At 45.6% G+C, this 13,866-nt stretch overlaps 1 protein-coding gene across 1 annotated transcript in view; it reads right to left on the bottom strand.

Moving 5' to 3' along the window:
• The window catches only part of CREB3L1 (cAMP responsive element binding protein 3 like 1), a 297,679-nt gene that overhangs the window by 181,967 nt on the left and 101,846 nt on the right, over window positions 1-13,866 (bottom strand). The window lies entirely within an intron of this gene.

Below are 13,866 nucleotides of genomic sequence, written 5' to 3'. Positions count from 1 at the left end.
AGTGATGCAATGTGATCGCGTAGGGACCTCCTCAGTGAGGCGGTGTGACCGCGTGGGGACCTCCTCAGTGAGGCAGTGTGATCGCGTAGGGACCTCCTCAGTGAGGCGGTGTGACCGCGCGGGGACCTCCTCAGTGAGGCGGTGTGATCACGAAGGGACCTCCTCAGTGAGGCGGTGTGACCGCGCGGGGACCTCCTCAGTGAGGCGGTGTGACCGCGCGGGGACCTCCTCAGTGAGGCGGTGTCCAGTCTTACATGAGCAGGCTTCGGCCAGTACTTGTGATAATATCATGAAATGCTTCATCAATGTAAATTATAGATAGGTATCCAGGTGTTATGTTTTTTTTTCTTTGTCATTTCAGTAGACATTTTTCCATATTTATTTTTTGATACTTTTATCTATATTTAGCCATATTTATATTGAGTTTTTGAAAAAACAATAAGTTGAAACTAGTATATTTCCACGTTTATTTAACCAATTGCCACTTTTCAATCACATGAGTATCCATAGATTATAAATCATCTCATTGGTTTGAATACAGGTACATTTTAGTATCAATCTTATGCACATCTACCGCTGTTTCATCCAAATTAAGAAACTTTCTCTCTCTTTTTCCTCCCTAACCTGTCAGCCCGCACAGCTATTGGCCGGGTATTCATGAATGACAGAATTTTGAATCACTCGAAAAACAACAGAATATCTGTTTTTATCCATAACTGAAAATAAATACAGACTTGAAAATAGATATTTTTCTGCCTTCATCTGTAAAAATCAGTAAAAACATAAATCTGGGAGCCTTAATTATAAAATATCTATAGTTATTCAAAAGAAATATGATCATTTCTCCCAAACATCAGCCAGTTTCTGAAAATGTACACATTTTGCCACAACACATAGATATTCTTTGTGAATTAAACATTATATTCCTACAGGTGACAGCTAGTCATTTTCATGAACAAAGCACTATTCATATGTATAAATACAATTTTAGTAAATACATGTTTGGCTATCAAACACCAGTTTTTAATGTTATCAAGTTCTTGCATGTACTGCAAACACACAAAGACCGATTATGACTTTCATGCTGGTTTGCATCAGATACCAGGGCCATCCAGCATACAAAGCACTTCAGCCACCACTATGCTAAGATAGTCAGAGTTATGTCAGGAACACTCACATTATCTTACAAGTTTATCATTATGCCAAGTCTCCCAGTAAACCAAGGACAGCCACAATGATGTCACAAATGTGACATCACAGAAGGGCACCATTCACTTTACAATTCCCCACAGGGCTGAACAACACAACCGCTTTTCCCCCACCGCACATCTTAGTTGCCCGCGCTGCCACGCACCATCCATCAGCGGATCGCAAACATATGAGGCGTCATGTCTCGCTCTCACCACATACGGGCACACCATCCACTCAATGCTCAGAGAGCTCACGCCACTCCCGGACATATACACTTGTGCGGCCTGCTCCGTGGGCCTTTTCGAACAAGGGAAGTTCACTGCAGTGCGTGCACGGTACGCTAGCATCGCTCGTCTTCTAGCCAAGAGAACTGGAGATCAACCCAACCTCCTATTCCTGAGGCCGGTGCTTAATTTGAGATGGTGGTCTCCGGTGCTAGGCACCGCCACTTAATTGTCAACACCAGAGCATGCAACAGTCTGACATAAGGGGGCGCTGTGTGACTAATTTAGAGATGACCACAACAACAGTTAGTTATTAAATCAGTATAGATTTTTTTTTAAATTACTATTACCTGCCACTCAAGTCATTCTTTTGCCTTGGTGGCCGGATATAGTCCGGATTGTCACACGTGTAAGAATGTGATGGTTAGTAGTTGTGTTGTTTCTATCATTGGTAGCATGGCAGGGGCCATCAGTGGTGCACGCTGCAGTAGCCTCCTGAAGAGAGCCCTGGCACCTATATTTTTTACAAATTAAGCACTACCTAAGGCCAGGTGCAGGGCACTGCAGCGTTGGGTAAAGCTGAGGGGGAGGCCCTGTGCTTCAGAGAAGTCCGCCAGTCCACGGACATGCCATATTGCTGCCACTTTGGGCACAGGACCACAGCTTTCTTGCTTGTTCATCCATTGGGCATGTCCTTCACGAGGCTCTTTGGTTTCTCAGATGCCCCCTGTCTAACTCTCCTGCTGTTTTTATTGGTCTCTGTATGGACTTGCATCCCATATGGGCTCTTCTTACCTCTGTTACTGCCTATAGTAGAACCCTGATCAAAAACAAAAAAGGCAGGGCCCCATTATCCCACAGATCCCATTGTACCACAGATTACCAACATACGTCAAGTGTGGTACCGTGTTTCAACAATGCGCTGTTATGCCACGGATTACCACACGTATGTCACAAAAGCCCCCAATGAGTCACAAAGGGTCGTTTTTCGATCAGTGCTACTAGACTGCTGGAGAGGGACACTAATATGTCACAGGTGTCCACAGTATGCCAAAAGAGGCGCCATTATGCTGCAGTTGATATTATGTGATTGAGAATCACAAATATGACAGCGCATCAGCAACAGCCACAGCGGACAGATTACCCAAGAGCCACTGTTATGGCACGGAAAGCCAGAATTGTGTTAAGAATAGCCACTATTAAGGTAGGAAAAGCCAAAATGAAGCAATATGTCATGGTTGAACGTCGACGATGTCAGGAATAGTTGGAAATGTGTCGAGACATCTACAATATGTCAATGGTCAGGAGTGGGAGGAACTTGCGGAGTTTCAGAAAAACTCTACAAGATCCTGCAGAATTCTGCTACCAGGTGGAAAATATGCAGCTCGTTCTGCAATTTTGCGCCGGTAGTACGAGCCGGGATGAAAATCAGCACAAGCGACACCATGCTTTGCAAAAGTGCGAGCGGCCATTTGAGTTGATTTTGCTGTTGGTCAAGTAGAAAATCAACTCGAGCGGCAGCAAATCTACTCGAACAGCCGCCCTATCACTGCAATCGCTCAATATTATTACACTATTTTTCCAGGAGTAGGCAAACTGTGGTTGAGAATGCCTTCAATGTATCATGTGTGTGGTTGAAAATGCTTTTAATGTATCATGTGTGTTGTCGAGAATGCCTTCAATGTATCATGTGTGTGGGCGAGAATGCCTTCAATGTATCATGTATGTGGGTGGGAATGCCTTCAATGTATCATTTATGTGGGTGGGAATGCCTTCAATGTATCATGTATGTGGTTGAGAATGCCTTCAGTGTATCATGTGTGTGGTAGAGAATGCCTTCAATGTATCATGTATGTGGGTGGTAATGCCTTCAATGTATCATGTGTGTGGTTGAGAATGCCTTCAATGTATCATGTGTGTGGTTGAGAATGCCTTCAATGTATCATGTGTGTGGTTGAGAATGCCTTCAATGTATCATGTGTGTGGGCGAGAATGCCTTCAATGTATCATGTATGTGGGTGGGAATGCCTTCAATGTATCATGTATGTGGGTGGGAATGCCTTCAATGTATCATGTATGTGGTTGAGAATGCCTTCAGTGTATCATGTGTGTGGTTGAGAATGCCTTCAATGTATCATGTATGTGAGTGGGAATGCCTTCAATGTATCATGTGTGTGGTTGAGAATGCCTTCAATGTATCATGTGTGTGGTTGAGAATGCCTTCAATGTATCATGTGTGTGGGCGAGAATGCCTTCAATGTATCATGTATGTGGGGGAGAATGCCTTCAATGTATCATATATGTGGGTGGGAATGCCTTCAATGTATCACATGTGTGGTTGAGTATACCTTCAATGTATCATGTGTGTGGTTGAAAATGCTTTTAATGTATCATGTGTGTTGTCGAGAATGCCTTCAATGTATCATGTGTGTGGGCGAGAATGCCTTCACTGTATCATGTATGTGGGTGGGAATGCCTTCAATGTATCATGTATGTGGGTGGGAATGCCTTCAATGTATCATGTATGTGGTTGAGAATGCCTTCAGTGTATCATGTGTGTGGTTGAGAATGTCAATGTATCATGTATGTGGGTGGGAATGCCTTCAATGTATCATGTGTGTGGTTGAGAATGCCTTCAATGTATCATGTGTGTGGTTGAGAATGCCTTCAATGTATCATGTGTTTGGTTGAGAATGTCAATGTATCATGTATGTGGGTGGGAATGCCTTCAATGTATCATGTGTGTGGTTGAGAATGCCTTCAATGTATCATGTGTGTGGTTGAGAATGCCTTCAATGTATCATGTATGTGGGTGGGAATGCCTTTAATGTATCATGTATGTGGGTGAGAATGCCTTCAGTGTGTCATGTGTGTGGTTGAGATTGCCTTCAATGTATCATGTATGTGGCGAGAATGCCCTCAATGTACCAGGGGTATCCAAGCGGCACAGATCACGCGCAGCTTCACGAGTGACACTGTTGGTGACAAAAACTTCAAAGTTGTGGAAAAGGCCTGACAATGTGTGTTGCTTGATATTTTTTTCTCCAGCTCATCACAGCTTGTGTCTTTTCCTTGACCTGCGGCGGCCATGTTCTGCAGTATTTGCTGCCCTATCTTTAGATTGTACCAGAACCCTTCACTTCTGCAGTAGCGGCTCCTCGAGGGAGTTCTGCGGGGTGGTGGGGCGGGGCGGGGGAGGGGCAGGGTGGGGGGTAGTAAACTCTGACATACGGCAAAACGGGGGTAAGTAAAGAAATAAATAAAACGAATGACATTGCCCCCTTGTCTGACTCCGTTCCTACCTGAAGGTCACAGCTTCAAGTTTTCACCTTACAGCGGATTCATGCATGATGTTGGTATGTTGTATGTTTCGCTCTGCTCCAGTGACATTCGTAGTCTACAGCAGAGTTCTGAGAGGGTCAACTCTCTTTCGAGAGTTAATAAAGTAACCAGATGTTTCCTGCTCTTGGCATATTTACTGACCCGGCTCTGTTTGGAGAAGATACATTCTGCGTTTCACGGTTTATTTATGAAAACGGCCAGGCCCCTTCGTAAAATAACACTGTCATTTCGGGTCATGGGGGTCCTCTTGAAAATAAGGCTGCCCAGATGCCAGCCCTTGTGACCAGAGAGGCCCCTGCAGCTGTTTGGGGCGAGGCTGTCTTTACAGCCAGGAGTGATGTGCCCAGGTTGTAATATCATGTTGTAAAGTTTTAAAAGTGCCTTTTGAATGCAGTAAGTGCTGTATTCGAGTATTTCCTTTAGTATATTGTATCTTTAGTGACATCTTCCAGGACAGTCAGCTTTGTCTGTTTGTCTTCTGGCTCCCTGTGAGGGTTTCAGGAGCGTTATATTCCTTCAGGTGGGTTTATAAAGTGATCTGTTTATGTCTCGACCTTCTGGCAGCTAGATCTGGTTTCTCAATTGCCTGAAGGCCCACCCCAGCTCCCACCAGGAGGGTGCACGCCTGGATGCTCGTCTTGAGCCCTGTATTTGCTTAATGTTGATTTATATTCCCCGAGCGCGTGGAGACATTTTCAGCATAACTCGAGGTCCGCCGGTCCTTGTGCTTAAGGCCGGATACCTAGAGCAGCCGCAAAGCAGCGCTCCTAAGGTACGGTTTTGCATACTCATTTATGCATTTGTGTATTGATGTTAAAACTTCTAAAACTGGAATAAAATGGGAATATTCATAAAATATTCATATAGAGTCAGTACAAACAGAAAGTACTGCGCTATCCTTGCAGTTTTACTAATATGGAGTTTGATGTTTCGGCCAATTCACAAAGGCACGTACAGGGTGCTTCTGCAGTACCTCTTCCTAGATACATATATGTTTGTGAATCCACTTTTAGGTCTTTGCTTTGGTTTTAGTAGCCCTTTCAAAACACAGCATCAGCTGTTTTTATAACTTTTAATCTTTTATCCGCTGCTGTATGTGGCTAATGCTCTAGCTGCCCTGACAAGGATCCTCTTAAGCCTCGGACAGGGTGGTGGGCGTGTGATTTAAGAAAAGCACTGGCCTTTTCTCTAGCTGGCTTATATGAGGGCATGCATGAATTCCATCCCTCCGAAAGGATGGAAGCTAGAGGGCGCCAGAGGAGCAGCTGCTACCCCTGGCTTGCTGATTGTGAGCCCAAGCATCGCCCTTACTACCCAGTAGGGTCCATGAAGTGGGTAGTTGGGGCACGGAAGGCAGGGTGTTCGAAGCGCTCTGCTAACTATCGCCAGCTCTCACTCCTTGCTGTTCCTGTACTTCAGCACCGAATATTAAAGGATCAATATTAATGTATACATTGCGAACAGCTGGCCTCTGAGGCAGCTGCCCAGTGCAAAACTGATAAAAAGAGACACAGCAACGTTAACACTGTTCTACCCTAAAAATGCACTTTTTCTTTGAAAAAAATGTCTTTCAAGTTGGCCTTTCAGATGGATTTGGATAGAGTGGCTCGAAGCTGGTCTGTCAAAGAGTTCTGTAGGTTGGCAGCGGGAACGGCGAAGGGCCTACCTCCAGCTCCAGCCCTTTGTAGTAGTAGTAGTAAGCTTTATTTCGATATAGAAACATATCATAAAAGCAAACATGACAGCATAAAAACAATAGTCGAAACAAAGCAATTTACAATTCATATTACCGTTAAAACATTCATATTTACACGAGAGAAACGTAAAATTTATACAAATGAAAAGGGACACTTTACTGTATCGTCAGTTGTTTAGCAGATCTTATGCGCCAAGCCCAGCCTAGGAATTTAGCCAAACAAATAGCAAAAAAGGGTCTTGTATCTGAGAGTAGTATTCTTAAAGCTTCCAGATGCGAGCGAGTTCCCAGGCTCCTGCAAAGAGGCTTCAACCACCTCCGTCTAGGGGCCATATAAACTTGACACTCAAATAGAAAGTGTGCAACAGATTCAATTTTTAGCTCGCAAAATGGGCAGTGCGGTACAGTTTGCAATGGTGGTTTCCAGGTAGAGGTAAACTGACATAAAGGTAAGACCCCAACCCTGAATTTGAAATATAATGCCCTGTCATGTGAACTGTGAATCAAATCCAAGTATGGTTCTCTGGAGGGGATATCTTTAACCATTAAGAAATTGGCAACAGATTTTGGGTGATTTGATTTACCAATTCTCTCATTATCCACCCAAGACCAGTAAGCCTTCTTCAGTTCTTGTTTGGGAGGTGCTGTTTTATTTTCCCACGCAGCTCCTAGACCGAGTTTGTACAATGCCCTCTTAACCTCTCTGAGCCAGGCGATCTTATGCCAGCCAGGTAAGGACAGTACATCTTTTAGGGCGTCTGCATAACTGTGGAGCTCGGGGACGTTCCATATTCTAGACCATAGAAGTAAGGGGCGTAATTTTGCTTGCTCGCAGATTGGGCGAGTACCTGCGTCAAGCAAGATGGGGATTGTGGGGGTGCTCTGGGGTAGCCTCATCAGATCTTTATGAAATTTATTTTCTAGGTGGGCCAAGGTGTCCACTCTCTGGGTACCCCAAAGTTCTGCACCATACAGTGCTGCACTCACAACCCTACCCCTGTAAATATCAAGAAGTGCCCCAATAGGTTTTATGGAGGAAGCACGCTGCTCTTTAAGTAAAGCACCAACAACCCTCTTATGGGTTAAAAACACTTTTTGGTGATGGGCCTTCCAGCTCATACTGTCACAAAGACGTATGCCTAGGTAGTCAAATTCTCTGACCCGTTCTAATGTAACAGAGTCAAGAGTGGGGGGTTTAACAGATTTCTTAGGGGGGTTGAGGACAAGAAATTTGGTCTTGCCAATATTTATGGCCAGTCCCTTGGTGTCACAGAAGGCCTTAAAGCTGGATAGTAGTGACTCTATGCCTGCGGGTGATTTCGAAATCAGGAGGGTGTCATCCGCAAACAGGAGCGTCGGGATTTTCCTTCCAGCCAGGGATGGTGCATCTGCAGGATGTTGAAGAAGATGCTCCACCACTCCATTGACGTAAAGCGAAAACAGAGTAGGGGCAAGCACACACCCCTGGCGGACGCCTCTGTCTACTGGAATACACAGGGTTTTTTCTCCCTGGGCACCCCATCTGATTTGGGCAAAGTTGTTTTCATGGAATTTTATCAGCAAGGCCAACAGGTAGGGAGGTAGACCTAACTCGTCAAGGACCTTCCACAATAATGCTCTTGGAACCAGGTCGAAGGCTGTTTTTAAGTCTATGAAGACTAAGTATAAGCTGCCCCCTCCTAGCACCACTACCTTCCAATAGAGCATTAGAAGGCGGAATGTCTGCTCGACGGTGCCTGTCCCTGATCTAAAACCCGCTTGGAAATCAGACAATATCTGATTTTCATCCACCCACTCCAGAGTCCTTCCCAATACCACTTTCCCCGCTACCTTTTGCGTCGAGTCCAACAAACTGATGGGGCGGTAATTGGCTGGGTCTTCCCTGCTACCTTTCTTGAAAATGGGGACTACTTCAGCCCCCCTCCAAGAGTCAGGGAAAGACCCCCCCAACACAACCTCATTAAGAAGAGCAGCAATTAGTCTGCTCCAGAATGGAAAATTATTTTTTATCAGGTCGCCCGGGATCCCATCAGGGCCTGCCGCTTTGTTAGAAACAGTGCACCTGATTGCCTTCTCTACTTCCAAGGTGGTGAATGGGACTTCATTTAGTGGGAGATCTGTGGAGCTGAGCATTGGGAGCGGGTCTGGTTTCGAAGGCCCTGTATGAGCCGAATACAATTTCGAAAAGTGGGCAAACCAGGCAACACCAGGGATATTACAAGTCAGTTGTTGATCAATGGGCTTGTCTCTTGATCTAAGCAAGTCCCAGAACTACTTAGCATCTTTCCTTGTGCTCGCCTCCGTTAGGTCGCGCCAAAAATTGAAATCATATGTCCGCTTAGCCTCAGTCACAGTTTTCCTATAAAGTTGCCTTGCAGACCTGATGGTAACTTGGTCTTTTCCTTTTACTGCAGCAACAAGATTACCCTTAGCAAGTCGACATTTGGCTGTGAACCACTTTTCACTTGTTCTCAGGGTCCCCTTTGAAGCAGTTCTGGAGCTGGATTTGGGAATGATGAACAGCCCACTTAGTGCCGTTACAGTCTCCGTAAATAACGATAAAAACATCTTACTATCGCTATTAGTGATGTCAAGCCTAGATTCAGCCTTTAATAAGATGGTTTCAGCATGTGACATCCTAGCCTCATCCGCTGAGACTCTTGCCCATTTAAGACGTCTGCCACAGTTTGAGGGAAGAATCTCATGTGAAGCTTTCCATAACTGGTTGGTAGTTTCTTGAGACCCAAATTGCCAGGGGGCAGAGATGGTTAAAGCGAGAAGGTTGTGGTCACTGTCACAGGTCTCTATAACCTCCATGTCTTGGTGATATGGCCAGAGGTTATAGTTGAGCATAACATAGTCAATTCTGGATGAGTGGCCCGTCCTATTGTATGTATGGGCACCCATGGGATCTGATTTGGAACGCCCATTCGTTGCTCTCAAGTTATACTCCATGCAAAGAGCATTTATGTCGATCGCCTTTTGTGTCCATTTAGGGATCGGTTCAAGGTTCAAAATAGGGATGCCCCTCCTGTTGTCCTCCTCGTTGGTATCCAGAATGTCTTCTTTGGCTAAAGGCTCAAAACAGCAGTTAAAATCGCCTGCCAGCAGGACGAGAGAGTTGGCGTCACAGGCAGACAGGTTGTTACTTAAGCCTAAAGAGTTTAGAGATCCTCCGTTCCTGTTGCCCCTTAAGTAAAGATTAAATAGTTCTAGTTTCCTTCCTCCTTTGTAATGCAGTGTTAGCCATTGTAGGTCAGGTGTTTCTGTGGTCCTTTGTGAAACACTGAGGTCTAGTGCAATGTTAATCCAGATAAGAAGACCGCCGGATGGACGTCCTTTAGAACCTTGGTGACATACAGCCGGTACATAGAAGGTCGAAAACCCAGCCCTTTGTATCTTGCGGATTCATGGAAGGGTCCGATGGGCCGACTCCAGCGTCCTATGGGGTACACACTTTTTAACCCGTTTACTGTGGTGAACATTCAGCCCTGGTGCGGGCGTTCGACGGAGTGAGTGGGGCTGCGTCGGCCAACGGTCGTGCGCCGCACCCAACAGGTAGTGCTTGCGTCGGCCGTTGACCGACACAAGCACGGAAGGAGTTAACTTTTCCCTGTATGTAAGCAGGGCCTTTATCGTGTGTGGCCCTATATGCAACCATTAAAGCTTCATCCTTTATTCTTTGCTTGACCGGCAGCCAATGCAGTTCCTCCAAGTCCCTCCGGATAGATTGTCTTTTGAGGATGCTTACAACCGGTCTTGGCACTCGTTGCGTCCATTTAGCACTTTCGTGAATGCCCCTAGATGCAGTACGTGACACAGTCCAGCCGAGGAGTTATTAAGGCACGTACCATTTCCTTCCTGGTCGCTATCGGGAGAATCTGTCTTGTTTAAAGACTTGAACAAGTGTCCACCCAACTACATCTTTGGGGGTCCGTTTTTATCATCAGCGGCTCTTCCGCTAAGGTGGAGCTTCGGCCCACTGCTCACCGAGCAGTTGAAAGAGGAAAAAAATACAATTATAATAACACAGCGTTATTAAAATTTTATTTTTCCTACTGCAGTGGCTCAGTTGAGGCAGTACTGAGCTCCATGACGCCAGAGTATTGCATGGGGAGGAGGGTGAGTGCACTGTGTAAGTGCGCATGACGCTTTGGCCGGCCTGGAACGTTGTGTGTTCTCCACCCAGACGGCATTACAGCCTGGGTAGAGAACATGCCTTGCCTCCCATTCCCTGGCTGAGCACCGAACCAGAGCGCTCAGACCAATCAAAACACAGCATTGAAGCATTGTGATTGACTGTGGGGAGCGTGGGAACCTGTTGCTTCCTTCTACCGGGCTCGAGGAAGACGAAGAGGACCGGGTGGAGGCGGCGGCCGATGAGAATCCAAGTAACTGTTTTATTTGTATTTTTTAATCTTTTTTATTCCTCCACCCCACCACTCCCGTCCGGTAGCAGCCGTTACTGGTTTTTATCCCACAATTGTTTCTACCTCAAATGAATGAAAAGTTATTAAAATGTTTGCAGATGGAGTAACTGCGCAGCTGACACTTTTCAAATGTTAAGTGGCCGCCATTACTGTACTGGAACTGTACTCAGGCATTTAAAAAGGAAACAGTTTTGACAAGATGCTGTAAACAGATGGACAGAGGAAGGGCTTTGATTGTAGCACCTTAAAAACAGTAAACAAGGAAGAGAGGAGAAATAATGGCCGCCGCTTGTCATAAAAATGTTTTTCCAGTATTCAATCACACTCATGCTAACATCACAGGCACCGCCTTCAGAGCAGCAGCAGCTGAAGTGTGTAGAAAGGTCTGGGAACCTGAGTGCACTGGGGGCGGAGCCAGTGAGTGCGGTGGAGGCGGGATCAGTGAGTATGGGGGAGGGGTCAGTGAGTGTGGGGGCGGGGTAAGTGAGTGTGGGGGTGGGGTCAGTGAGTGTGGGGGCGGGGTAAGTGAGTGTGGGGGCGGGGTCCGTGAGTGTGGGGACGTGGTCAGTGAGTGTGGGGGCGGGGTCAGTGAGTGTGGGGGCGGGGTCAGTGAGTATGGGGGTGGGGTCAGTGAGTGTGGGGGCGGAGCCAGTGAGTGCGGTGGGAGCGGGATCAGTGAGCATGGGGGAGAGGTCAGTGAGTGTGGGGGTGGGGTCAGTGAGTGTGGGGGCGGGGTCAGTGAGTGTAGGGGTACGGGCATTGAATTTAAGGGTGGGTTCAAAGAGAGGCTAAAAAGAACTTCATTTTCAGAACCTATGTTGTGTGTCTTTCACCTTGAGGTAAATAAATATAAAAATAATACACGCACTCCTTAGATAAAAAATATGGTAATGCACTCTCCTACGTTATGCAAGCTCGGTTTGTCAATGTGATCACAACGGATGTGTGTGTGTGTGTGTGTGTTTGTGTGTGTGTGTGTGTGTGTGTGTGTGTGTGTGTGTGTGTGTGTGTGTGTGTGGGTGTGTGTGTTCGTAAACAGACAGTCACAATCTTGAATCCTGGTTGGCACTGTGAGGAATAGAGATGTATATTTATAGTGCTACGAGGCTCCTGCGACTGAAAGCACAGTGAATATGCAAATCAAAATCAAGCAGTATAAGATCGGCTTCCGCAAAATGTGCAAAGGAGATTTTGTATTTAAAACAACTGCTTTCAAAATGTAGGTTGTTAGTAATTGTGATCAGACTGCACCGAGTGCACATCTTGTTTCTACGTTTCTATTAGAAGAATGCACTCCCCTAAGACCGATATATTACTTCTCAAAAAGAATACATCTTTGTCACCTTGAAGCTTAAAATGAATTGATCAAATTAAGCCTACACTGGCTACCAAGCAGCCTTTAGGTTTGCTAATTAACTAATTGCACACGTTTGCGTGGCTTTCAAGTAGCATGCACCCTGGAGAGAAGCCGCGTTTCTTCCTTAGCGGCTTCCACCTTCTCTCCCTTCACAGTACCATTGACCCCTCCTTCTCTTTCAGCATGAAAGAACTCCAGATGGGAACAGTTGTTTTTAGGTCTCGCCTGGGCAGTGTATGCGCTGCACTGCGAGGCATTCTGTATTCAGATAGGGACTCGAAGCTCCGCCCACTTCCAGCCCATATTTCTCATTGGCTTGTGTCATTGTTCACTGTAAACCGTGGCTGTCCATTGGTCAATATGCTCAGTAGTCCCTCCTTAGTACCGCCTTGTCTCATTTTGTAACATCCCATGGCGACACCCCTGTTACGTGTATTGTTACTCGCTAGGCTTTAATGACAGCCTCCGAGCACTATTTTCTCAAATAGATTTGTCCTGCCTGCTGTTGCACTTTATTATAGCACATGCGCCAAATGCATTTGCAATGTAAAAGGTCTCGAATTTGCAAGAGTATAAGCTATTTAATGTTTTTAAAAAAAACATCAATAAAAGGCATTGTCATTTACAATGCCAATACCTCAAACTCTCGTAAATGTGAGACTTATTGCATGGCAAATGCTTGTTTAAAAATAACAGGGAAGATTGTGAAGCCAGTAGATCACTCCCACTTCGACCAGTGAGCAAAAGTTATTTGAAGACACTAAACTTTAGAAAAATCTCAAACATAGCGCTTCACTTTCAACTTCTGGGGTCATGGATTCTATAAAATGTAGTATAAGGTCTGCAGGGCTTTTTTTGTGTCGAAACCATTGCTTCCCGGGACGTGTTTTGAGAGAGAGTCAACCTAATGCTTAGGAAAAGTTGTCGAACCTAACAGGGATGTGCTGAATCCACGTGTACATGTAGACAGACGCTTTGTGCTCAAGTGCATGTTTGCATCTATTTTTCACAGCCTATTTCTCTATTGAAAGTTGAAAGAATAGAGCAGTGCTAAGGAGGTGGTGATCCTGCCCTGTCATGAAAGCCAGAATTAATAATTGTTGGTGACTAAAATTCTGAATTGAATTAGCTGGATGTGTGCATACTCTCTCTAAAGAGACGTGTGCTTGACAGCACCAGGACCCCTTTTCTACCATGATATTCTAATGCAAAATTAGCTACATAGAAAATGCCACAGAATTTGCCATAAGTCACATAATATGCCGCATAATTTGATTTCCGGTGCCACATAAAGTGTCTTTTATTGCCACATGATTTACACATATCAGACTAGCAGTTGTGTTTTCTCTGTCTGTAAGAACCCACTGGGCCGGTTATAACTGAGAGAGCCCCACATATGTGTGAGGGTGCTTGGGTTTCCCTCTAGAGGGGACCTGGCATGGCGGGTTGGGCGGCACTGTTTATTGGACCAGGACCAGTGGTCGAAGTGGGGGAAAAAAAGTAGGAAAACTGTGGGCGGATAACCCAAGGATTGGGTCAGTGGGCGGAGTCAGAGGTGTGGCCAGAATGCGTAAAACATCCCAATTTTTAGTATTTGTTTGGCATCTCACCGACCAGTTACAGCTT

The sequence above is a fragment of the Lissotriton vulgaris genome, chromosome 2_2 (assembly GCF_964263255.1).
Source record: "Lissotriton vulgaris chromosome 2_2, aLisVul1.2, whole genome shotgun sequence".
Taxonomy (NCBI): Eukaryota; Metazoa; Chordata; class Amphibia; order Caudata; family Salamandridae; genus Lissotriton; species Lissotriton vulgaris.
Note: the sequence above shows the minus strand (reverse complement) of the source record. Positions and strands in the feature narration are given on the sequence as shown.